This window comes from Caretta caretta, chromosome 1 (genome assembly GCF_965140235.1).
Source record: "Caretta caretta isolate rCarCar2 chromosome 1, rCarCar1.hap1, whole genome shotgun sequence".
Lineage (NCBI taxonomy): Eukaryota > Metazoa > Chordata > Testudines > Cheloniidae > Caretta > Caretta caretta.
In genome coordinates, this window is record NC_134206.1 from 172,601,363 (window position 1) to 172,626,183 (window position 24,821).

Sequence of the window (24,821 nt, forward strand, 5' to 3'; positions counted from 1 at the left end):
TGCACTGTCAATGCTACCCTTGTGCTTTGTATTTTTTGCAGCTGAAACCTTGTCAGAGACTTTCCCAGATTAGAAGGCAGAAAAAGAAGAATCGGGAAGACATGTTCAATGAGTTAGTGCGTGCCTCTGAGAGTGACAAGACAGAGCTCAGCACATGGAGAATTGCACTGTCGGAGAGCCTGCACAATGACTGCAAAGACAGAGCAGGGAACAAGAGCATGACATGCAGGATGAGATGGTGTGGATTATGAGGGAGCAAACAGACATGTTGAAGTGTCTGGTTGAAGTTCAAGAAAGGCAGCTGGATGCTAGAGCCCTGCTGCACCCTATGCCGGACCTGCTGCCATCATGGCCCATTTCTACATCCTCCTCTCCCAGACATCCTAGGATGTGTTGTGTTTATGTGGGGAGTCTGGTATCCCTTGCACTCAACTCCAGGGGAAGGTACAAGGACCAGAAGGCACCCATTCTCTCACCTTTGATTGTTATTGCAGTGCAATTGTAAGCAAGTGGTCCTTGTTTCTACCCTCCCCCCCACAAGTGTTATCAGCCCTTTTGCTCCAGTTTATCTTACTTTTCTTTGCTGTCTCTCAGTGTTTGTGAGCATAATAAAAATTAACGGATTGAGGAGAAAAGGCTCTTTATTCATTGAGCACACAGCGGTTAGCGGGGGTAGAGTTTACAGGGGAGTACACGCAATGAAGGGAACAGCTCAATAAGGAACAACACACACAAATGTCACATTACTGTGGGTCATTGATGAGACTACTTTTCAAAGTCTCACGAAGATGCGGCATGCCTCACTCTGCCCTTCCCGTTGCCCTGGTGTCTGACTGCTCAAAAATTGTCTGCCAGGTGATCTGCCTCCAACCCCCAGCCTGCCAGACACATTTTTCCCTTTGTTTCACAGATATTATGGAGCACACAGCACCAACAGTGGGAATATAGCTTTCACTGGGGTGTACTCTAATAAGCAAACTATGCCAGTGGGCTTCTAAATGTCCAAAGGCACATTCCGTCACCATTCTTCACTTGCTCACCCTATGGTTTAACTGCTCCTTACTGCTGTCCAGGCTGCCTGTGTATGGCTTCATAAGCCAGGGGAGCAAGGAGTAGGCTGGGTGTCCCAGGATCACGATTGGCATTTCAACATCACCAACGGTTATTTTGCAGTCTGGAAAGAAAGTTCCTGCTTGCAGATTTCTGAAAAGACCGGATTCCTAAAGCTGTGCGCATCATGCATCTTTTCCTGACCATCCTATGTTGGTGTTGGTGAAACAGCCCCTGTGATCCACCAGTACTTACAACACCATTGATAAGTACCCCTTTCAATTTATGTACTCTTTAGCAAGGTGGTCTGGTGCTAAGATAGGGATATGAGTTCCGTCTATCGTCCCACCACAGATACGGAACCCCATCACGGCAAAGCCATCCACTTTGACCTGCGTGTTTCCCAGAGTCACTACCCTTCTTAGCAGAAGTCTTTTGATTGTCCTGGCAACTTGGATCACAGCAGATCCCACGGTAGATTTACCCACTCCAAACTGATTCCCCACAGCAGCTGTCCGGCACTGCAAGCTTCCACAGAGCTATTGCCACTCACTTCTCAACTGTCAGAGAAACTCTCCTTTTAGTATTGCTGTGCTTCAGAGCTGGGGAAAGCCCTTTGCACAGTTCCATGAAAGTGGCCTTGCACATTTGAAAGTTCTGCAGCCACGGCTCGTCAACCCACAGATGCATAACAATATGGTCCCACGATTCAGTGCTTATTTCCCGGGCCCAGAAGCAGTGCTCCACTATGTCAAGGTGATGCACAACAGTCGCCAGCATCTGCGAATTGCTCCGCTCCATGGCTTCCAGAAGGACTGTTTGCGATGGCATCACATTGTTCTGTGTGGTTCGGCTAAGCAAATACTGTAGGATAAGACGTGAGGTGTTTGTAATGCTCACAACAACAGTGTACTGCTAAGCGGGGACCATGCTTACCGTGCTATGGCATCTGCGCGGGTAACCCAGGCTTAGAAAAAAAGGCATGAAAAAGGCTTGGTTTGTTTGCCATTGACTTCAGGAAGTGAGTGAGGGAGGTGCATCATGGGAGGCTAATCCCATGTTCCCATAACCACCTGCACAAATGTTTTGGTCCCATGAGGCATTGCAAGCCCAACTCATCATTCCACTCAGTTCCATGCACTGTGGGATAGATACACACAGAGCAGCGCTCTGTGAGTCGATGCAAGCCCTGCTAGTGAGGATGCACTCCGCTGACATAATGTGTATAGTGCGGACATGCAGAATTGATTTGCTTAAATCGGGGAGTCAGTGTTGACTTAAATAAAATTTACCTAAATTATAGTTTAGACATACCCTTAGAATGAATCAGGTAGAACAGAGACTTGAGCCTGACTCTCCAAAGTCCCAAGTGAATACCTTAATCCCTAGGCAATCCTTCTCTCTGTTCCACTTTGTAGAAATACTTAAATGTTCACAGAGCCAGAGAAAATGATTATATGGCCAGAACACTCACCTGGGTTAGGGGTGAACTACATTCAAGACCCTGCTCTGAATCAGGGAGAGCAGGGACTTGAATGTAGGTCTCCCACATCCCAGGTGAGTGCCCGAAACATTGAGCTATTGGCTATTCTAGGGTAGGGTACTCTTTCACAGGGAACATTTCACTGGTTGAGAGAGAAAGTTTTGTGCAAACCAATACATTTCTATTGAAACATTTCAGTTTCAATAAATTGGCATTTTCTGCCCTCCCCTCCCACAAAAAAGTGTAATTGAAAAATTCCCAACCAATTCTACTGTTAATGCACTGATGGCTTGTCATCATGTAATTTAAGAAATATATAGTAGTTGAAGTTCAGTAAAAATAATGCTGTGTGCTTCAGACCTCAGTTGAGCAAGATACTAACACAAAAGTCGTCCTATCAAAGTCATTTATTCCCATGCTTAAAAATAGTCACATGATTAAGTCACATGCGGAATCAGTATGTTACACAGCACTTTTCATTAGAGGAGCTTCAAGGTCTTCAGAAAGCAGAACAATATCCTCCTTTTAGAGATAGAGAAAACGAGGCATAGAGTGTAAGTGACTTACCCATAGTCACACAACAAGTGAGGGCAAGACTGAGAAGAGCTCCATTCCCTTGCTGTAATCACTGGACCACACTCCCTCTTTGAGATAGTTTTAGACAAATCTTGTAGAAAATGGTGACATAAGTATACTGACTGATAACACACACTGGGAATCTCCTTTTGAAGTGAATCTCCTTTATTAACCTATTGGTAAAAAAAAAAAGGTCTCTGCTCCGGTCAGTCGTTTAAGAATTAACGTCTCCAGATAGCCTTAAACTGCATAATAAAAGACAGGCAAAGGGCATCAAAATAGGGTAAAATGCCTTGAAAATTGAACACTGTAAATTATGTTTACTACAGCAACAAAAAGCCTGGAGTTTATAAAAACAGCTGTGCTGGTCAAGTATTGGCTAATCACTCCTCCAGAGGGGAGAAAAATAACTCTGAGAGAGCATTTTCTCCTCAGTCTCTCCCTTGGGCAAAACATCAGCATGTAAGTGAAATCCACTAGTTTATGGACTTGTTCTAAACTAAAAACAAGGAAAGCAGAGCAAAAACACCTTCAACTCAACAGCAGCTGAAACTGGAAATATTGCATATGCCACATGAGTTAAAAAAAAGAAGAGAAAGTTGAGTAGATGGAAATTGCTGAGGAGAAAGGAAGCAGTGAAATTCCAGAATGCTAGGGGAAAGGAAGTGACAACTCAGAAGCTACTGTGAGATGAAGTATGACAGAACAGTTTGGGTCTAATAAATCTGCAAAAATGGGTAAGACAAGTTAAGCAAAAGAAAGCTAAGCTCACGGAAACTGCAGATGCAAAGAGAAACAAATGGGATTCAAAGTCACTTAAGGAAACTAAGTCTAATGAGATGACCTAAAGTAGTGGACCTCAAACTTCCGGTTCAAGAAAATATTTAAACATGAATCTTTTAAATTTATTCACTTAGTAATTTTAATTAAAGTGCCTTGCCCCTCCTCTCCTTGTACACACATGCTGGGGTTACTCTAGTCAGCTCAGTGCGGACTGGGATTTTTCCCCAGAAGAACAGTCCAAAGAGTATCCTCCCTTGGGAAAAAAAAAATTGTGCAATAGTATGGGGAGGACGAAAGAGTCATATTAAATTTTAGAGATAAAGTTAACACTTGTAGCGACAGCAGCAACCAGAGAAAAGGATGACATCCACCAGAGGCTGAGAAATTTACATATTCACAAGAATTTACTGTATGCAAGAGACTTTACATAATTAATTCTTTTAAATGCCAATATATTATAACAGACATCTTACTAGCCCGCTTGTTCATTTTCTCATCCTTCTTGCTATGCTACTCCCTCATTCTATTTTTTTCTATTGTATATCTTGTATTGTTTTTCCCCTCCTTTCAGTGTCTGTCATCTCATTTTTTCCTTTAATCTTTCTCATTACCCTTTCTTTTTCTTCTGTACCCTTCTTGGCACAAAAGGAGAGGCTAATATATGGCCCTAAATGCTGAAAAGGCTATAATGGCTATATTATCTGTGAACATATTGTAGTAAACTCAATTTCGAGTTCTTTCTGCCTGAGGCTACTTTATATATCACACTCTGAAAAGTCTTAGAACCATGAGATTACAAATTTAAGATTGCAGTAAGAATAGGTCAAGTTTTCACCACATTACGTGCTTATTGTAATCTTTTCTTCAAAGAAATGAATCTGTGTTGTGCCATTTTCTTTTCCCTTTGAAATTTTGGTCACTAAAATAAAATATCAACATTTTAAATGTTGCAATCTGTGAAAGGTGCTTTATTACTTCAGCCTTTTCAATAGTTCGTATTTTGATTTTCCTGCCCTTCCACTGCACACACACTTTACAGCAGGGGTCTCAAAGTCCCGGCCCACAAACCTCCCCAATGTGGCCCGCGGGGGTCCAGCAACTGCAGCCCCGGGGCGGGGCTGTGCCTCCACATGCTGCCACTACACCAAGCACTCCTGTGGCCAATGGGAAGCTGTGGGTGCAGTGCTTGGGGGCAGCAGCGCACGGAGGCCCCCTGTTAGGATATAGATATTCAGGCCTGTCTGTAAAGGCCTATTCTCTAAGAATTTAGGTGTATTCTTATCACTTGGCTAATTATAGAGGTATAAAAAAAAGAATCAAAATCACTGTCTGCCGGTGTAAGGGCCTTCTCTTACTGTGACAGTCCTGAGGCCCTGTGCTTAGGCTAAGGCCTTTGGCTAAGCAGCAGAGGCAGCCATAAACTGGGAAGCGACCGGTCACATCCTCATATTCCAAACTAGTCACATTGAAAGAAGGTGCTATTGGGCTGTTAGGAATACAGTCCTGTCCTGATAATGCCTATTGCCTCCAGAGAAAGGGAAGTGCCTAGAAGATGTAAAAGGAAAACTTAGTTTGATAGCATCCTGTCTGGCAAGAACTCACTTATTGATAGCTGGGATGTGAAATCCTCATTTCTGTGTTGTTCTATCATTGTAGTCCCCATTCCCTATTGTTTGTCTGTCTAATCTCTGTCTGGCTCTGTGATTGTTTCTGTCTGCTGTATAATTAATGTTGCTGGGTGTAAACTAATTAAGGTGGTGGGATATAATTGGTTAAATAATCTTGTTACAATATGTTAGGATTGCTTAGTTAAATTTCAGTAAAATGATTGGTTAAGCAGAGCTCAAGTTTTACTATATTGTCTGCAGTCAATCAGGACATGTAACGGGGAGAAATGGGAACAGGGAATGGGGATGGGGAAATTGGAATCATGTTTTGCTAAGGGGGGAATGGGAACAGGGACATAGGTAAGGCTCTGTAGTGTCAGAGCTGGGAAGGGGGACGCTAAGGAAGGAAACTGGAATCATGCTTGCTGGAAGTTCACCTCAATAAACATTGAATTGTTTGCACCTTTGGACTTCGGGTATTGTTGCTCTCTGTTCATGCGAGAAGGACCAGGGAAGTAAGTGGGTGAAGAAATAAGCCCCCTAACAATCCCCGTCCCATCCTGACTTGGAGCCCCAGGTAAGCGCCACACCCCCCAACCCCCTCCCAGAGCCTGCATCCCCTCCCCCTTCTCACACACCCCCTCCTGCCCCCGAACTCCCTCCCAGAGCCTGCACCCCTCCCTCCTCCCCCTCGTCCTGCACCCCCAGCTCAGAGCTTGCACCCAGCACCCAAACTCCATTCCAGAGCCTGCACTCCAGACCTCCTCCCCCACCCAAACTCCCTCCCAGAGCCTCAGGCAGGTGGGGGGCAGAGTTTGGGGGGTGGGTGGGTTCTAGGCCGCATGTGTTTCCCACTGGGAGGATTTGAGGACTGGCATTGGCCCTAAGGTAAATTGAGTTTGAGACCCCTGCTTTACAGGCTCACTGAACTGTGGAGAAAAGCACAGTGGCCAGCACAAAACAATGAAGATCAAAGATTTAAAAAATCAAAAGTTTCAAAGCCCGCTTTCTTATTTAACATAAGTTTTGAGATTACTAATTTTCTCAGAGGTCATTCCTTGTTAGAGAGTATAATGGACAGAAAAAGAGACTCAACATGATTCAATGGTCTTCTAAATATTATTAGAAGAACGAGAAGCAGTTCAAGGATAGAGCGCAGACTCAATCTGTCTGCTGAATTACAACAATTGGGCAACACTGAATGCAAGAACTCCGCTCTACTGAATTACTGAACAAAACTGGGGATGCATTACTATGTAAACTTTTCTGATAATCTTTTAAATCACTGTGTATACCTGCTGAACATAACATTGTAGATTATAAATTAGTCTCACCAATTCAAAACTATTCTGTTCTCCCTTTATATACAGAAGTTTGATTGCTGTCAATAGGTGATCTGTGCATCCTGAGGGGAAAAGTAGACTAGTACTACTTACACATCTGGTGTAAATCTGCATTGCTCCGTGGAAGCCAAAGGAGCTACACAGAATTATGCCAGCTGAGGATCTGGTCGAGGGAAACAAAGACAGATGTTATTGATTCATCCAATGTCACAGAAAAATCCATGGAAAAGTGGGGAACAGAAGTCAGGTCTCTTGATTGCTATGCCCCTTTCTGCTCTAACCATTACGAAATGCTGCCTCAGGTTTCCTTCAGTAATTAACCCATAACAAGCCAAACAAATGGTAGGAGGCTATGGAGAGGTATCAGAAGGGAAAAAAATAGCAAGCCAGGTTCCAGGATTCTCCCTGATATTTTGGAATATCAGGAGCAACATCCTACATTTTAGAAGTGGAATCATAATTCAGTGGGTGAGTTTCTTATGTGGTCCTGCAGATATCAGTCCTTGGTCCTACACTTAATATTTTTTTCTCAATGACCTGGAAGAAAACATAAACTAATCACTGATAAAGTTTGTAGAGGACATAAAACTGGGGGGAAAGGGGTGTGGTAAATAGTGCAAGTCACTGACATATAGCGATCTGGATCATTCGGTAAACTGGGTGCAAGCAAACAATGTGTTTTTAATAAGGCTAAAGGGAAATGTACACATCTAGGAACAAAGAATGTAGTCCATGAATATGTTCCTGAATTAGGGATAAAATCCATTCCTGTGGCAACCACAAGACTAGGCCCTAGGCTCCGCGTAAGTCCTATTTTAAAAGCTCTAGTGGGACTGAAGTGGTGCATGGGCCTTGTGCTGCATCTCTGCACAGGGATGAATGTCACCCTATTTGATCAGTTCTACAGCTGGTCAAATACAACTCTGCAATTATTCATAGTACATTCTATCTTTTCCACCTATCAGTCACTAGCTGGGAAATTCTTACATGCCCCACCCCACCCTTATTTGATCTGTTCTACAAGTTTCCTTTATCATCTTTTCTACCTACCTTCAGTCTAAGGTACCGATCATCAGTGTATTCAGTGGATACTCTCTGTGCAGCTTTGCTCTGTTTTGTATATTCATGTGAACTGTCTTTTCTTTAAAACATAAAGAGAAAGTTTTCATAGCTATTTTCTGCAGCCAGATTAGTCACCAGGAATACAAGGGTGATGAACAAGAATACAAGCAACAGCAGGCTTTAATGTTGCAGCTGCCGGCATCTTTTAGATTTTCCTTTTATGAAATATATGATGATTATAAGAACGGGAGAAATGAGCGCTGTGTCCTCAGTCACCAACTGTGCTTGACAAACAGAAAGCAAGCAGTGCTTAAACTGGAGAGCTATGTATTTTATATGTTTACAAAATTCTTGACTTGTTTTTCATGTAATTGCCTCTCTTGATCATGCAGTTTGACACATTCAGATAGCAAGAGTAAAGCAGACACTCCTATTGCAGCTGATTTAATTATTTATATTTTATTTCATTTATGATGGATTCAGGCATTAGTTCATTTTTTCTTTAATGACTACACCATCCATCAGTGAAAACTGAAATAACCACTTTTGATCCACTGCTGTTTTAGGCCTCTATCCTGTGTTAACATGGAGATATTTCAGAGAAAGCAGGGTAGAATGTGCCACATACTCTGTAGTCCTATGCATTATGATTCTCTCCAAGTGCAGTTGGACATCAGTTTTACCTATAACTTTCTGAAGTTATTAAAACTAAAATACATTAGCAAACAGAGGGTTAGATTCAGCCCGGTTTATTCACACCAAGTAGAATTTTACTCCATGTGTAATCGATTTACTCACTGTGGGAAAGGGTACTGGGATGTGATAGCAGGGATATTACATAAGATCAACCAAATCTTTAACAAAAATGAAGTTACGAATGTTTTGTTCATAAAGAATACTGGGTTGGATTCAGTAGTCTGTTTTGGCCCTTTGCTCTACTCAGCTACTGAGACAGCATGAAGTGGCTGTCTTCTGGCTGTAGCTGGGCAGAAGTATATTTCCTTCATGTTAATGAACTTTGCACTGGTGTAAAGCTGATGGAGACAAATCCCCAGACACCAGTTTCCCCACCATGACCACCACCACCACTGCAGAGAATGTGAGGACTCATGTCTGAAGCATTCTGGAGGCAAGGAGAAATGGAAAGGGAAGATGGCAGAGAACAGCTCCTCTATGCCCAAGTCTCTACTGGCATTAAAGGTCCCTGAGGGACCTTATGCCAATAGTTTAAGTCTGACCTGCTCTTCAGGAGCATCTGTAAGTTATACTGGGGCTGGGCACTGAAGATTCTAGCAACAGTGTAGAATCAGGGAGCGCTAAAGCACATTTGAAAAGCTGGCCACTTAGTTGTTATATTTATGGGCCTTAGACACAAGTCATATTTCAAATGTTATTGCCTATGATAAGTGAGATACTACCATATCCCTACAATTGTTCTATGTCCCAGCCAACTCTGGAACCCCAAAACCTTCAAATAATTTTAATGAAGAGTAATTTAGCTTTGCCAATAATCCTGAATTTCATGAGACTCCCCCAGATTGGACAAATATATCCTCAATCCCTCAAGTCTTGCTTGCTGAACAATCAGTAGGATGCCAAATTATTTGGGGATTTATAATGTAACTATTAGAGAGCAGAAAATAAGGTTTTTTTTTCCTCATGGAGTATTTCAACAACGTATTTTTAAAATAGTTTTTTAATCAAAACCTTTTCACTTTTTCAATGAAAAGATTTTTTTTTTCCCACAGAAACCAGACAGATTTTGTGAAAAATTGTGGTTACTGAAAAATCCAATTTTGCACCAAAAAAACAATTTTAATGAAAAGTTTCCTACCAGAACTATAGATGTGTTATTACATTTCTTCAATATGGGCCTAATGGTTAACATTGCTGGAAACATTGCCATTGACTGCTTTGGGAGCAGAATTAGGTTCCTTGTGCATTTAGGGTAACCACCTCTATTAGTTCAGATTAAGTACAGTTCTGCCACCCTTTAGTTATACAGGAAGGATAACAACATTTCATTATCCCTGCATCCAAGACTTAAGGGTATTTTAGCCCCAAACAGCCAAAATTTATCACTTTGGCAAAGCATGTATGTCTGCTGATTATCTAGGAAATGTAGGTGTGACAATGCAAATATGGTCTGCTCTTGAGATCCTTCCCCCCATTTCATAAATAGATGGCAGGGAGAGCTAGTTGATACCAATAGCTTACATACTGTAAAAAGAAAAGGAGTACTTGTGGCACCTTAGAGACTAACCAATTTATTTGAGCATGAGCTTTCGTGAGCTACAGCTCACTTCATCCGATGAATGAATGCATCCGATGAAGTGAGCTGTAGCTCACGAAAGCTCATGCTCAAATAAATTGGTTAGTCTCTAAGGTGCCACAAGTACTCCTTTTCTTTTTGTGAATATAGACTAACACGGCTGTTACTCTGAAACCTTACATATTGTAATACACTGCTTTAGGGGTGTCGTACTTTCACATCACAAGGAAAATTATTAAGTCATTACTTTTCACACCTCTACTTTTGTCAACAAGAATAAATTATTTTTCCTTTGAATCAGAATGCCTTACGGATATATGAGAAAGTGAGACCTCTCAGCAAGATTTTTTTTTAAACACATTCATTACTGACCATGCAGCACTGGCATTTAATACCCTGAATCCAGATTCTAGGTTAATCAGAGTCTTCAGTAGCTGGAGTTCACTTTGAAAGGCATAATAGAGAAAATAAAAGCCTAAATATGGTACAAATTGACCTGTGCAGAGCTTCAGTCTTAAGGGCAGTTTTCCTGTCACTAACACAGCTGAGGGCAAAGATATGCAACATTCTGTTCTGTCTGAACATACTTTGAAATATTGCTTGAACAGCAAAAAAGTGCTAAAGGTTATAGATATAATGAAACTATCTGAGAAGCAATGAACAAGAGTGAATTGACAAAACTAGTATAGTTGTTTATGTCTTAGAGGAAATATTATAGTGGGTGGTTCCAATTCACCCTATAGGTAATTAATATCTTCTATAGACTAGAATATCCTGAAGTAACAGAATATTTTATTTTTATTGTTTTGTTGTTTTTTAAACTAACACAGCAGAGGTGATAGATATGTACTAGCTGCTATGACACATACTGTGGCTAATTCTGACATTATATGTATGCCGTGTGGCTTACCTGCTCAACAGTCAGTTACAGCTGTGTCTCCGTGTCCCTTCTCTCCGAGCTCCACTTTCCAGTTGTTTCTGTATTGCAAGCAATTCGGTGAAGTTCGGCATTACAGCCAAATCAATATTGCTCCCATTTAGGGCAAACAAACTCCCAGAGTCAAAATAAATAGCATGTACACACACACCCTTCAAACCAAAAACTATTTCTTGCCATTTCCTTCCATTAGGGTCTGTCTGACTTCTATCCTTTCCAGGGTATAATAATATTTCATCCTCAGGCAACTGCTTCCTTTCCAAATCCTTCCCTTTGTATGCTTTTATTTTCTTTTTTTTTTTTTTAAACACAGCAACACCAAGGAGTGCCATAGGGGATCCCAGACATTCCCTCTACACCAGGGTTCATGCTTAGGGCCCTGTACTATAGGCAGCTGTCAACTCTCAGTCTCCAAACATGCCTACTTCTTTGCTTCTTCCTTCTTCTGACTCTCTTTAGGACCTTCTCCCTAGCCTCTTCCCTACATTCTCCACCATACTTTTTTGTGGGTTCTAGTCTCAGCTCCCAGTCCACACAGACTCGAACTGGTCTCTGTTCAGACTCTCAGCCCCTTCAGATTGTTGCCAACAAGTTGCAACATCTGCTTTCATACCTTTTTCCTGGATTTCTCACTATTTTGAGCCACAGCCACCCTCTTTATATTCCCCAGCAGGCCTCACTTCCATCCTGGAGTTGCATGACCCTGCAGGGACTACAATTCCCAAAATAACTGGTTTTTAAAGGGACAGAACATGGAGGTGGGTTGCACTGGCCCAGGTTAACCCTTAAAAGGGCCGTCCCATGCTGTGACGGCACAGCTTGGCATTAAACTTCTGAATCTTTAAATAGTTGTTATAGGCCATGTTCTGATGTTCTTACCAATTCAAAATTGTGCTTGGAGTCAATGGGAGTTTTGGCTGAATAAGGCATGAGTGAAAAAACAAGTAAACATCTCAGAATTTGACTCTATATAAATACATTGTACTGGCACTCTTGAGAAAATAGGTTCCCATAGCTGAACATGGCTGGGTACTGTGGCAAATTGCTGGCACGATTTTGATGGGTCCCACACTTCCTCCTCTTGTGTGGGGAGTTCAGGGTGCAATTTCCTGCCCCTGAACCAGGGTATCTACTGTCCCACTAGTAACCCAGAGAAGGGTAGTGGAGAGGGAAGGACCTGGGCCCGCCCTCTACTCCAGGTCCCAGCCCAGGGGCCCTAGGGATAGTGGCAAACCACTTGAACTAGTGCTTCCTTCCCCTGGGCTACTTCCCTCTCCTGCTCTTCAGCTTGTGGGGCTTCCTGCCCTCACTCTGCAGAAGCCGGATGTCTCTTTACCTCGGGTCTTGGTCTTCTAGCCAGCCACGGCATTTCTCCTCTACTTTAACTCCTTCAAGCTGCTCTCTGCTCCAACTCCAAACCACTCTGCTCCAACTCCTCCCCCTGTACGTTGGTAAATTCTGGCTCCTTCTCAGGCTCAGGTTGGCCACCCCTGCCCTATTATCACAACCTGGAAATTTTTGGTCACAGAATAAAGGATGATAGGTCACCACTCCTGTGAATATACTGAGAAGGGATATGGTATGGAAGAGGAGGGTGGCCATCCTAATCAGTGACCCCCCTAAATGTAATGAGCGGGTCATCTTTCTACCCCTCAAGATCTAGAAGGCTGAAAAGGATCATCCAGCTGATGTGTGTAAAGGGACCACCCTGGGTCCATTGGAAGGGAATAGAGTACTGAAAATGACAGGAAATAAACGGCCAATTGCACTTTGAACCAAGTTAATGTTATTAGATTTTTTTTCAGTTTTGTTTGGATTTTGCGGGGGGTAATAGTGAACTATTACCAAAATATTGTGTGTGGGGGGAGAGAGAGTGTGTGTGTGTGTGAGAGAGAGAGAGAAAGTGCTAATTAAAGAAAAAATTTCAAAGAGTTACTGTAACTTTTACAGGTATGTAACCATGATGTATTTTTAAAAAGAATAATTGATGCAACTGGATTAAGTGACTACATTTCACACACTTCCTGCCCAAATTAATGCTTGAAGTAAATATATACTTTTTTATTTCTTGTGCATAAAAAACCATGATTCAGCCATGGCATAGCTCATGTCACTACGAGGATTTCAAATCCACTCCGCCATGCCAGAAATAGATGGTTCAATGAAATTAAATGACATGCTCTGAGATTTTAACATTTTGCTCTTCCCTAAAAATAAACTACAATTAAACAACGGTATAGCAAACACAACTAAAATTAACCTTCTTAAAATGTAAACAGATGGAACAAAATGGGGTGGGGGGAGGATTTAGATGCCCTCCAAAATAAAAATAAAATTGTGAAAGAGAATGAAAGGTAATACTAAATAAAGGGCACAACAGTGGTCATTCTAAAAATATCTTTACCAATATAGCTCCCAAGATGCCTTGGCAAGACAGTTCTTTATAAATATTATTATTATTGCTCTAGTATAGCAACTTCCTGTTTGTCATCTGTTTCTAAAGGTCACTCGGTAATACTCCCCTAAAAGAAAGATTGGGAATATTTATTTGTAAATAAATATATTCCAGGATAATTTTAATGACACTTAACTATCCATCGATGTGAAATCACCCCTAACAACTGCACTGTTTCTTCATAGTGTAATTACAGTACAAGATAAAGGTCCCATACGTACAATTTACCCCTAAGTAAATAATAGGCTATGTTGATAATTACAAACACTGCTGAGCTAACAAAATTAAAATGTTTTTTTTCTCAAATTTCCCTTATAATCTTCCCTGTAGGCAGTTCCTCTATTATATATGAGCTGTATAGAAGCCTGAAGCAATTGTCATAATGCTGAACTATTGGTTTGAATTGCTCCTACTGCCAGCAGCAAACAAAAAATTATCACATTTGTGGATACACAAGTTGTCAATTCATTTTTCAATCTAAACATTATATATAGCGAGGTGCAAAGAGTTACTCCAGTTTTGGTTTGTAAATTAGTTCCTAGGTAGCTTTGAGTCCAGGAACTACAATTCCCAGGATGCACCGGGCGGTGGGTGGAAAGAGAGAAGAAAGAAGGAAAGGAAAGGGAAAAGTGAGCTCTGTGAAAGAGTGAGAGGGATGAACCTTACCTTTGCTGTTATCAAACTTCCTGAGCCTTCCTCAGAAGGCTTAGGGGCAAAACAAACTGGCAATCAGCATAAAAGAATCCTGATTTTTTGTTTATTGCCAGTGACTTGTCCATGACTTTTACTAAAAATACCCATGATTAAATCGTAGCCTTATTTATAGCACATATTTGTCCTGCAAATGGGGAAGGGGTAAAGGTCACAAAGATTAAAAAGCTTTTTTCCAGGTGTAATCTGATTTTTACTCAACCTCAGAATAAACATAAAGTAGGGGTTGAGTGAGGGAGGAGAAGAAATAGTGGAATACTCACCCAGTCAGATCAGCCTCACTTCCCAGCCCTTATCCTCTGAGGAAAGCTCCTTGCAATAGGAGAACAGGGCCACCAGTCCTCCTTGAGTGGGCCCCAGGCTAACAATCCAAGCACAGAGAAGAATGTACCTCTGCTCCATTACCCCCTGCTGCTGGCTTCTTTCTTCCCTTCTCCCTGTGTGCATGTGGTCATTAAAATAAGTCTGGTGTTTCCGGCTCTTGAAGCCTCCCTTTTGATCTCCAAAAGGCCAGTGCATCTTATTTCATGTCCAGTCCTGCAAAAATAGTCTCAACTGCACAAGTAGTTATTACTCAAGTGAGTGCTCCCAATCACTCCTCTTCAGGGATTACTGGGTGAGGCTCTATGGCCTGTTTTATGCAGGAGGTCAGACTAGATGATCTATTAATCTGCTCCATGAGTAAGGATTATTGACATAATGTTCCATGTGCCTTAAGTGAGAAAGATAGAAGGTTCTATCAACAGGGGGTGGTGGTGTTAATAGAATTCATAACTATTACTAATGTGCTTCTTGCCAAGTGCCTGCCAGATGGCTTTTTAGGGAAATAGTGCATGATACTGACAATCAAGGGAAGGAGAATTAAGCATAAATGGAGATATTATTTCTGATTCAGAAAAGCGATGCACACAATAGTATAATATGTTACAGAGTTGCCAACTCTTATTAAGAGTCTCATGATATTTGGGGGCTTTCTTAAAGCTCCAGCTCCTGAGATCATGTGATTATGTAAGAATCTCAGATCTCTCTCTCTCTCATACAAAGGACATTTCTAGCCCTCAGAATTGCAAAGGAAATCTTGCAAACGTGAACCCTAAAGCCTCAAAAAAGCCAGAAGTCACATACCAAGAACCTACAATTAATTTTAAAAATATTATTTTATGCTTTTTAACCCAATCTCATTATTTTGGATGGGGCTGACTCATGGTTTTTGAATGCTTGGCGTTAGCAAGACTGTTATTTAGTATTATTTGATATTCATGGCTGGGTAACACACACACACACACACACACACACACATATGGTTCCTAGATTCCTATTTTACCAGTATTACTACAAATGTTAGGTGATCATTATTATTGTGAATCAAGATCTGACCACCAAAAATTGAAAGTTTCAGGATGAATTACACCAAACTATTTTTAACCTGGATAATACTTATCCAAAAATATGCACTTTACACACTTTAAAATCTAATAATATTTATAAGTTCAAAGGACATAGTATGGAAATAAGTAAAAAAGCAAATGTACATTGACTAACATTTCTCCACAGAAATAGTGTGTGTTTGATTTACAAATTTCAATAAATACCCCTTAATACGAATTATTGAAATTGATGGTAATTTAAAACAGCAATGTATATAGAAATTGCATCTCTAAAAGGTCCTTCATGGAAATATTTGCTCAGTCATTATTCTGTGTCAGGAGCACACACCTGAAAAAACACATTTTGTTTGACTGCTGTGCCCTGAATACACATACTGTAGAACAAAACTCTAGTGGTTTAGTAATAACTTGTCAGAGGTAAAAAAGTATCTGTGGGTAATATTTTAATGTCTTCCTTCCTTTCTCTCTTACACTGGATAAATTATTCATTTGTCATTTATTATGCATATTTTATGGCAGTTTTTAAAGAATTAATTATTTTATGCAACTGAAATGTACATACTAGATTTAGGTGAAGTTTTTGCATAATGCCATTTTAAGCAGTGTCATGTGAAATATTGCAATAAGCTATTGACCGTGTCTAAGAAAAGGTTATAGAAGAGTATTTTAGTACCGGTACTTGTTCTGTTATGGGGACTTTTAACAGATTTAAGAAAATGATTATAAGTCATCCCACAAGCTATTGTTCAGGGAAGATCCCCACACTCATTTGAAACCCCACTGATTTCAGTGGGGCGTAGTGCAGTCTTGAGGATCCACCTTGCAGGATCATAGCTTTGATTGCATAGTGACTGTGCATGGTTTCACCCCACATATCTATTGTAACATGCTGCATAAGTATTGGTTGATCACAGAATGACTATGAGCTGCCAATGTGATATGGCCATGAAAAAAGCTAATGCAGTCTTGGGATGCATCAGGCGAGGTATTTCCAGTAGAGATAAGGAGGTGTTAGTACCGTTATACAAGGCACTGGTGAGACCTCATCTGGAATATTGTGTGCAGTTCTGGTCTCCCATGTTTAAGAAGGATGAATTCAAACTGGAACAGGCACAGAGAAGGGCTACTAGGATGATCCGAGGAATGGAAAACCTGTCTTATGAAAGGAGACTCAAGGAGCTTGGTTTGTTTAGCCTAACCAAAAGAAGGTTGAGAGGAGATATGACTGCTATCTATAAATATATCAGAGGGATAAATACCAGAGAGGGAGAAGAATTATTTAAGCTCAGTACCAATGTGGACACAAGAACAAATGGATATAAACTGGCCATCAGGAAATTTAGAATTGAAATTAGATGAAAGTTTCTAACCATCAGAGAAGTGAAGTTCTGGAACAGCCTTCCAAGGGAAGCAGTGGGGGCAAAAGACATATTTGGCTTCAGGACAAAGCTTGATAAGTTTATGGAGGAGATGATATGGTGGGATAGCCTAATTTTGGCAATTAATTGATCTTTGACTACTAGTGGTAGATATGCCCAATGGCCTGTGATGGGATGTTAGATGGGGTGGAATCTGAGTTACTACAGAGAATTCTTTCCTGGGTGTCTGGCTGGTGAGTCTTTCCCACATACTCAGGGTTTAGCTGATCGCCATATTTGGGGTCAGGAAGGAATTTTCCTCCAGGGCAGATTGGAAGAGGCCCTGGGGGTTTTTCACCTTCCTCTGCAGTGTCACTTGCTGGAGGATTTTCTGCACCTTGAAGTCTTTAAACCACGATTTGAGGACTTCAATAGCTGAGAAATAAATTAGGGGTTTGTTACAGGAGTTGGTGGATGAGATTCTGTGGTCTGCATTGTGCAGGAGGTTACACTAGACGATCATAATGATCTTAAAGTCTATGATTCTATAAGGCTGAATCCTCTGCAATAGGGTGAACTTTATATGTAATACACAACGGACTAAGCAGGGTAAGAGCTTTACACCTGGAACTGTATGAAATATTCACTGTGAAAGCTGAATCCATGTGAAACTTGCCTGATTTGGGGTTTAGTTGCACAGGTAAAACTCAAGACTTTGGAACTGTTTACTATGTGTCACAGATTTCACTGAACCCAGATCTGAGTGATTTATCCACATGACCATCCTTCCTTTTTGAGAGAATGTCAGCTGGGTTATATTGCATTTTAACTATTTGACAATATTTCTTTACCAAGTCAAATCAATCTGCCAAATATTAAAACTAAGGCCAAACAACATTAAAGAGGGGCGTGAACTAAACCCCCGTATCTTGACACTCCGATACATAGAAGAAATTAGGATGTGATCCCTATCTTCATAATATTGATACAGAAAAATCCTGTACTGCTTCAATGGCATGAACTAGATAACCCAACAGGTCTTCTCCTGACTGATCTATGATTTTTATTTAGTGGACATGATTACTGTTCTACCCTGTAAACCTTGGTCATGTAATATATATCCTTAGTAGAAATGTGTATGTTAAGATGACATGGCTACCATGATTGAGGGGAGGGAAGAGACAATAAAGAATGTAAATTGACAAGAAATACTTTGCAAATTAAGGGCCCCATTGAAGCCAGTGGCTAGACTTCTGTCAGGTTCAATGGGTAGAGGATTGGGACCTTGGGAACAAAATATTTCTGAATTAATGAGAAACTAAAGTTGTTCTATACCCCTGTCACACCAAATGAAAGTATAATACTCATTTGCTGTAATACAGCTAAGCATCCTTACTGGCAGCAGAATTGTTGTAGTAATTAGTAGTAACACCAGAATTTCCACACTTTAAGTGAGAAATATAAATAATTGACATTTCCAGAGACATTGCACTTGATACTTGATTGCAAATTCATTAGCATCTTATATTCTTACCTTTAGAATAGAAATATTCAAGGAGCTCTCTAAAGAGACATTTGCTTCCCCTTTTTACAAAGTACCATACATATCCTTTTTACAAAGTACCATACATATAGAATCATAGATTATTAGGGTTGGAAGAGACCTCAGGAGGTCATCTAGTCCAATCCCCTCCTCAAAGCAAGACCAATACCCACTAAATCATCCCAGCCAGAGGTTTGTTAAGCTGGACCTTAAAATCCTCTAAGGAAGAAGATTCCACCACCTCCCTAGGTAACCCATTCCAGTGCTTCACCACCCTCCTAATAAAATAGCATTTCCGAATATCCAACTTAGACCTCCCGCCACTGCAACTTGAGACCATTGCTCCTTGTTCTGTCATCTGCCACCACTGAAAACAGTCTAGTTCAGGGGCAGGCAAACTTTTTGGCCTGAGGGCTACATCGGATTTCCAAAATCGTATGGAGAGCCGGTTACAGGAGGTTGTGCCTCCCCAAACAGCCAGGCGTGGCCCGGCCCCTGACCCCTATCCAACCCCCCCACTTCTCACGCTCTGACGGTCCCCCCAGGACTCCTATCCCATCCAACCCCACCATTCCCTGTCCCGACAGCCCCCCCAAGATCCCTGCCTCATCCAACCACCTCTTCTCCCTGTCCCCTGACTGCCCCCAGAACCTCTGCCCCAACTGCCCCCCGCTGCCCCATCTAACCCCCTCTTCTTCCTGACTGCCCCTCCAGGACTTCTGCCTCCATTCTCCCTGTTTCCCACCGTCTGACTGCCCTGACCCCTATTCACACCCCCAGACCCTGACCACCCCCTCAAACTCCACTGCCCTCTATCCAACCGCCCCCCCCCCCCCCCCCCGCTCCCTTACCGTGCTGCCTGGAGCACCGGTGGCTGGTGCCGCTACAGCCACGATGCTGCACAGCACAGAGCACCGGGTCAGGCCAGGCTCTGCAGCTGCACTGCCCCATGAGCTCACAGCCCCATGGCCTGCAGCATTGCACCCGAGGTGCAGTGAGCTGAGGCTGCAGGGGAGGGGGAACAGCAGGGGAGAGGGTGGGGGCGGCAGTGATCCTCCCGGGCCAGAAGCTCAGGGGCTGGGCAGGAGGGTCCTGCAGATCAGATGTGGCCCTCAGGCCATAGTATGCCCACCTCTGGTCTAGCTCCATCCTCTTTGGAACATCTCAACATATAAAATCTCATAAAAGTTGGAGACCTGGAAGGCCATTTAGGTCCCTACACAACAAGCCTGCACATCACTTTAAGCATTTGAGTACAGTGCCATTGACTTCAAGGGGACTACACAAGTGCTTAGAGTTAGGCATGTGCTTAAGTATCCTGCTGAATCAGGATTATAGGCCTCATTCCTTTTCAGCTAGATGTTTCACTCATAATAATCCATCTCTCACTCCACTTCATTCCTATGCCACTGCTTTTTCATGACTGGGTAATGCACACTGTCACATGGTTCCTAGATTTTAGCATTATTACCACCAACACTAGGTTTTCATTATTATTGTGAGGCCCACATAGTACACTTGCAATCAGTGCACAGAGAGTCTAAATGGAGGGGAGGGAGTATTGCAGCCACATTCAGTGCAGTGTTTCCTGCAGAGAATGTGGACCTGCAAATAAACAGAGAGTGGGTGGGTCAGGGGAGGAATGATCTGGCCAAGAGCGTGGCAAGAGGAAATTCCTTGTTGTCTATATAATTGGCCAAAATTTTGCAAACTTTCAAATTTCAATGACTCTGTTAGGGTGGAATGGGGACTGGATATTTGTTTAAAAGTCACAAATACTTTCCCCTGTCATTTAACCAACACTAGTCACTGCCTGGAACCAGGCTAAGCACAGAAAGAAATTTAATGCAGACAGATATAGTGTTGTTCCTGCACAGTCCTCTCTGTCCTAGGGAACTCCATTAAGAAGTGGAGTCCCAGGGCCAAGCACCAAAGGAGACCCAGAGCAGCTGGGTTGAGCTAGACAGAGGGCCCAGACCTGTTTGTTCTCATGTGGGGTGTTTAGGAACTATTATAGGAATCAAGTTAACCTTCATTTTTCTAGTTCCAGTAATGTGCCAATTTCATTTACTGGAAATATCTTTGGGAAATATCCATTGGGTTATGGGAGCATATAGAAAGGGAAAGTATAATCACTGAGCAAAGGCCTGAAACAAACCCCAGTGAAGGCAACGGGAAGATTTCCTTTTGACTTCAAAGGGCATTTGATCAAAATCAGTAAACCAAATTCTAACAAGGTGGTAGGCAACGATGGCTGCTGGAAAACCAGTGTGAAATAGGTATTTCTTCTGCTTATTCTAGCTCAGGGAATCCACAACCTTTGGCATGCGGCCCATCAGGGAAATCCACTGGCAGGCTGAGGCGGTTTGTTTACCTGCAGTGTCCGCAGGTTCGGCCGATCACAGCTCCGACTGGACGCGGTTCACTGCTCCAGGCCAATGGGGGCTTCAGGAAGCGGCGGCCAGCACATCACTAGGCCCACGCTGCTTCCCGCAGCCCCCATTGGCCTGGAGCGGCGAACTGCAGCCAGTGGGAGCTGCAATAAGCTGAACCCGTTCTAGCTCTACCCAACAATTATAAAAATGCTGCTCTTCTGGACCTCTGTGACAGGAAACATCCTTTGGGACAGCAGCTGCAGAGGAGTGTTCCAGGATCGGGCTTATTGGCCAAGGTGTATCAATCTGTCAAAGCTAAGGGCTGAACAAATCTCCAACTATAGGAATTAAAAAATAATTAGTGCAGAAAGCTAAAAATGCTGAGAGTTCAGTTCCTTAAGCATAAAAAACAAAACACATTTTATCTAACTTCTGTTTCATTATTATACTCTAAATTATTTAAAAAAGTTAACCAAGCAGGATTGCTCTCGCAAACTTCTATATGAGTGCAAACTTAAGAGACATGAATATATTCAGTGAGGTAAAAATGATGATTATATAAAGCAAGGTGAGAATAAAGAGCAAGATACAGCAATAAGAAGATTATTGAACTTTTTGCTCATCAAACAGCAACACTGAAATGAAAACAGAGTCTCATTTTGAAAATCCCACCAAGACAGGATCATAATTTTACAACAAGTAGCAAGATAAAGAATTATTACTATAGAGTCTGCTTTCAATTCTGAGAAAGAGCATGTTCTTTGTTGGTTTAAATAGGTGGCAAACTCCGGGACCCTACACAGGGAAGCAAGGCTGCTCTTCGGAGACATCCTGTTAGGAGGTGACTGAAAATTTCCTTAAGGTTCAGTAGAATAACTGTGGAGTCATACTGGCTTGCAGAGCTGTTTGAAGAATGGCAATACATTGTCAACAAATGGTGAAAAACATTTTTGGTAAAATGCAAAAGCAGTTCCACTAACTGGTGGCTTCGCTTGGCTACAAGACAGACGTGAAAGCGCAAGTGCCACACTCAGATGCAGAGGAAACTACTAGGGTGTAGGACAGAGAGCAGGTTATGGAGGGAAATACCAAGCTCAGAGAAGGAGCTTAGGCTGAGGTGTATGCTTTTAAGTAATCAATAAAACCAAATCTGAGGAAAAATGATAAATTTGCCTATATACAGATGACAAATTCTGGCCTTCCTCCTGGCCCTCAGCACAGCAGAAAAGGGCTGTGGCCAGGGGACCTCTGAACATCAGTGATTTCCAGTTGCCACAATGGGTACACAATGGGCAACCAGGCATAAGAGTAGTTTTTTGGCTGCTTTGATTTAGCCAGATGAGCATACTGATTGTTGACAAGCCTCAGGATCTTGGGGTCATTGTCAGGTCCTGTTTCAGAGGGGTAGCCATGCTAGTCTGTGTCAGCAAAAAGAACAAGGAGTACTTGTGGCACCTTAGAGACTAACAAATTTATTTGAGCATAAGTTTTTGTGGGCTAAAACCCAGTTCATTGGATGCATTCAGTGGAAAATACAGTAGGTATACACACATACACACACACACACAGAGCGAGAACATGAAAAAATGGGTGTTGCCATACACACTATAACGAGAGTGAAAAATTAAGGTGAGCTATTAGCAGCAGCCAGATGAGAGACTCTGATCCACAATATGTATATCTGATTAGCACCAGGGTGGAAACTCCTCCAACTTACAAATGAATGGTTATGACAGGTACAACCAGGGTATAACCTAGAACTGTGGGACTGCTGTGCCCCCTTAACTCTCCATCTTGGGCAGTCTCTCACAATGCTTTGACAATGACAATGACAAGCAACAAACCCTTCCATAGGCTGTCATCACTCAGTGACCAGTGGGCAGAAGCACACCCAGCTAAGCTGCATGAATACTCTAAAAGGCACGTATGAACTCTACACAGGAAAACACCAGTAAATTCCCAAGCCCACAGCCTTGCACCCCAAACGTGTAATCTTACACTGCTGAAGACCTTCTCTTGAACAGTGCAAGCTTATTCATTAGTTTGCCACTTTGACAAAGGAAAGTGGACAGGCACCAGTCTTGGTAACCTGAGCTGATTTTCCAAGCACTTTTGACAAACTCACTGGCAAGGATAAAACATTAAAATAAGTTTAATAACTTCAGAAGGATAGACTTTATGTGATTATAAGTGGTAGGCACAAAGATCAGAGATAGTTACCTTAAAAATAAAAAGTAAACATGCATTCTAAATCCTAAACTTTGATTCAACTCTTGCTTAGTCTAAAACAGCTTTTCTCACCCCACTGGATGTTGCAGGTCTGTTACAGTTTAATACACAGGTTGAGTTTCCTTCTCAGCCTGGGACCAAACTCCTTAGTTTGAAGTCTATCTTCCCAGTGTTCTTGTTGCCTTCAGAGTCGGTGGGGGAGGATAGAGGAGGTCTCATGATCCCACTGTCCCTTATTTTATACCCTGAATTTATGTGCCTGAAAAAAATACTGGCCTAGGCATGTCCTGGTGGGTCTTGCTGAGTCACAGAGTTGAGCAATCCACATTGTGTGGTGCTTGTGCAACAGAATTGTAAATGTTTTACAGAATTGTAAATCTCTTGTTTACAATTCCCCAGCTTATCAATGGTCATTAAATGCCTGCCTGGCTGGGGGTTTGTTGTCACCAGAGAGCTAACTGTGGAAAACTCCCAAATTCACAACATATTTCAATAACAACCAAAGAGCAAAATCTTATAACTTCATACACAATAACTATATACATATTTTGACAGAACAATGAGTTTCAGCAAATCATGACCTTTCTTATGGTATCTTGCAAAGAATGCCTTGTATGAAATATCATAACCATATACCATTGATGAATAGGGGGGCTACAGGGTGCTACTCTGAGTCCCAATGAGTCACAATGGTGGCATCTGAAAATGAAGAGCTAATTTTGATTATGAGGGAACTGACTGACTTTGTTACTGTAGATTTATGCCAGTGTAACTAAAACATAGTGGACAGTTTATTTTATGTCCCACTCTACTGCTAGGGATATTTTTACAACTGAGAGCTTGAGAGCCACCTCATGAGACTTCCAGCACCTGGCCAGGTTGGAAGCTGGAGCTGGGCCATGGTAAGAACTGCACAGGAAGCCCGGGCTGCTGTGGAGAGCCCCAACCCTCCACCTGTCCTGGGCCCAAAAAGCAAGTCCTGGCCCGTGTCCCCGCCCACCAGGGCATGCTGCCCAGAGTAGGTGGAGGGTCCAGGGCTCCCCACAGTGGCCCAGGTTCCATGGGCGGCTCTTACCACAGCCCGGTTCTGACTTCCAGCCTGGCCAGAGGGCGGAGCATTGGGGATAAAAGGAGGAGCATGGGGTGGAGCCACAGTTACAGAGCCAGTGGCCCCTCTCCCAATTCTATAGAGGTTTTGGCACTCCTGACAGGGCCCCCAAATTGGCTGGAGCCCCTGAGCACATGACCTGTGGACCTGTGCATTAATTTGCTACCGACCAAATTGAAGGATCCACAGGAGGATCTGGGCTGAATATAAATTAGTTCTGTTCTGTTCCTGTAATTTAAGAGAAAAAACTATCTAGTGTAGCTTGTAGTGAAATGTAAGATAAGCTGAGACTCAATATGCCTATAGGCTATTTGCTGTTTAAAATCTGTATACAATGCTCTGTTCCAACTATTAAATAAATATACTTTGTTTTAAGAAGACTGTTGGTCACTATCATTGTGCACTAGCTTCTAAAACCCAGTCAGGCCTTCAGGGTGATAAGTGGTTGCTCCACTGGTCCTTGTCTATGATGGAAAAATCATGAGATTCCATTCTGAGACAACTCAGGGCAAGATGCCAAACACTGAGCTGAGCGCACTCA

The 24,821-nt window shown here is 42.2% G+C and overlaps 1 long non-coding RNA gene across 3 annotated transcripts; it reads right to left on the bottom strand.

Annotated features, from left to right (window-relative positions):
• Window positions 1–628: 628 nt before the first annotated feature.
• On the bottom strand, window positions 629–23,366 carry LOC125644382 (uncharacterized). Of its 3 annotated transcripts, XR_007358984.1 has the most exons (7): window positions 23,245–23,366; window positions 14,543–14,716; window positions 11,087–11,154; window positions 7,893–7,983; window positions 6,936–7,005; window positions 3,101–3,282; window positions 629–1,914 (listed from the first exon to the last, which is right to left on the bottom strand). It is a non-coding gene; the product is annotated as an uncharacterized LOC125644382 (long non-coding RNA). The 3 variants fall into 3 exon arrangements; XR_007358983.1 differs by lacking the exon at window positions 23,245–23,366 and having other exon boundaries at window positions 14,543–15,485; XR_007358985.1 differs by lacking the exons at window positions 14,543–14,716; window positions 23,245–23,366 and adding an exon at window positions 12,450–13,477.
• Window positions 23,367–24,821: the final 1,455 nt, after the last annotated feature.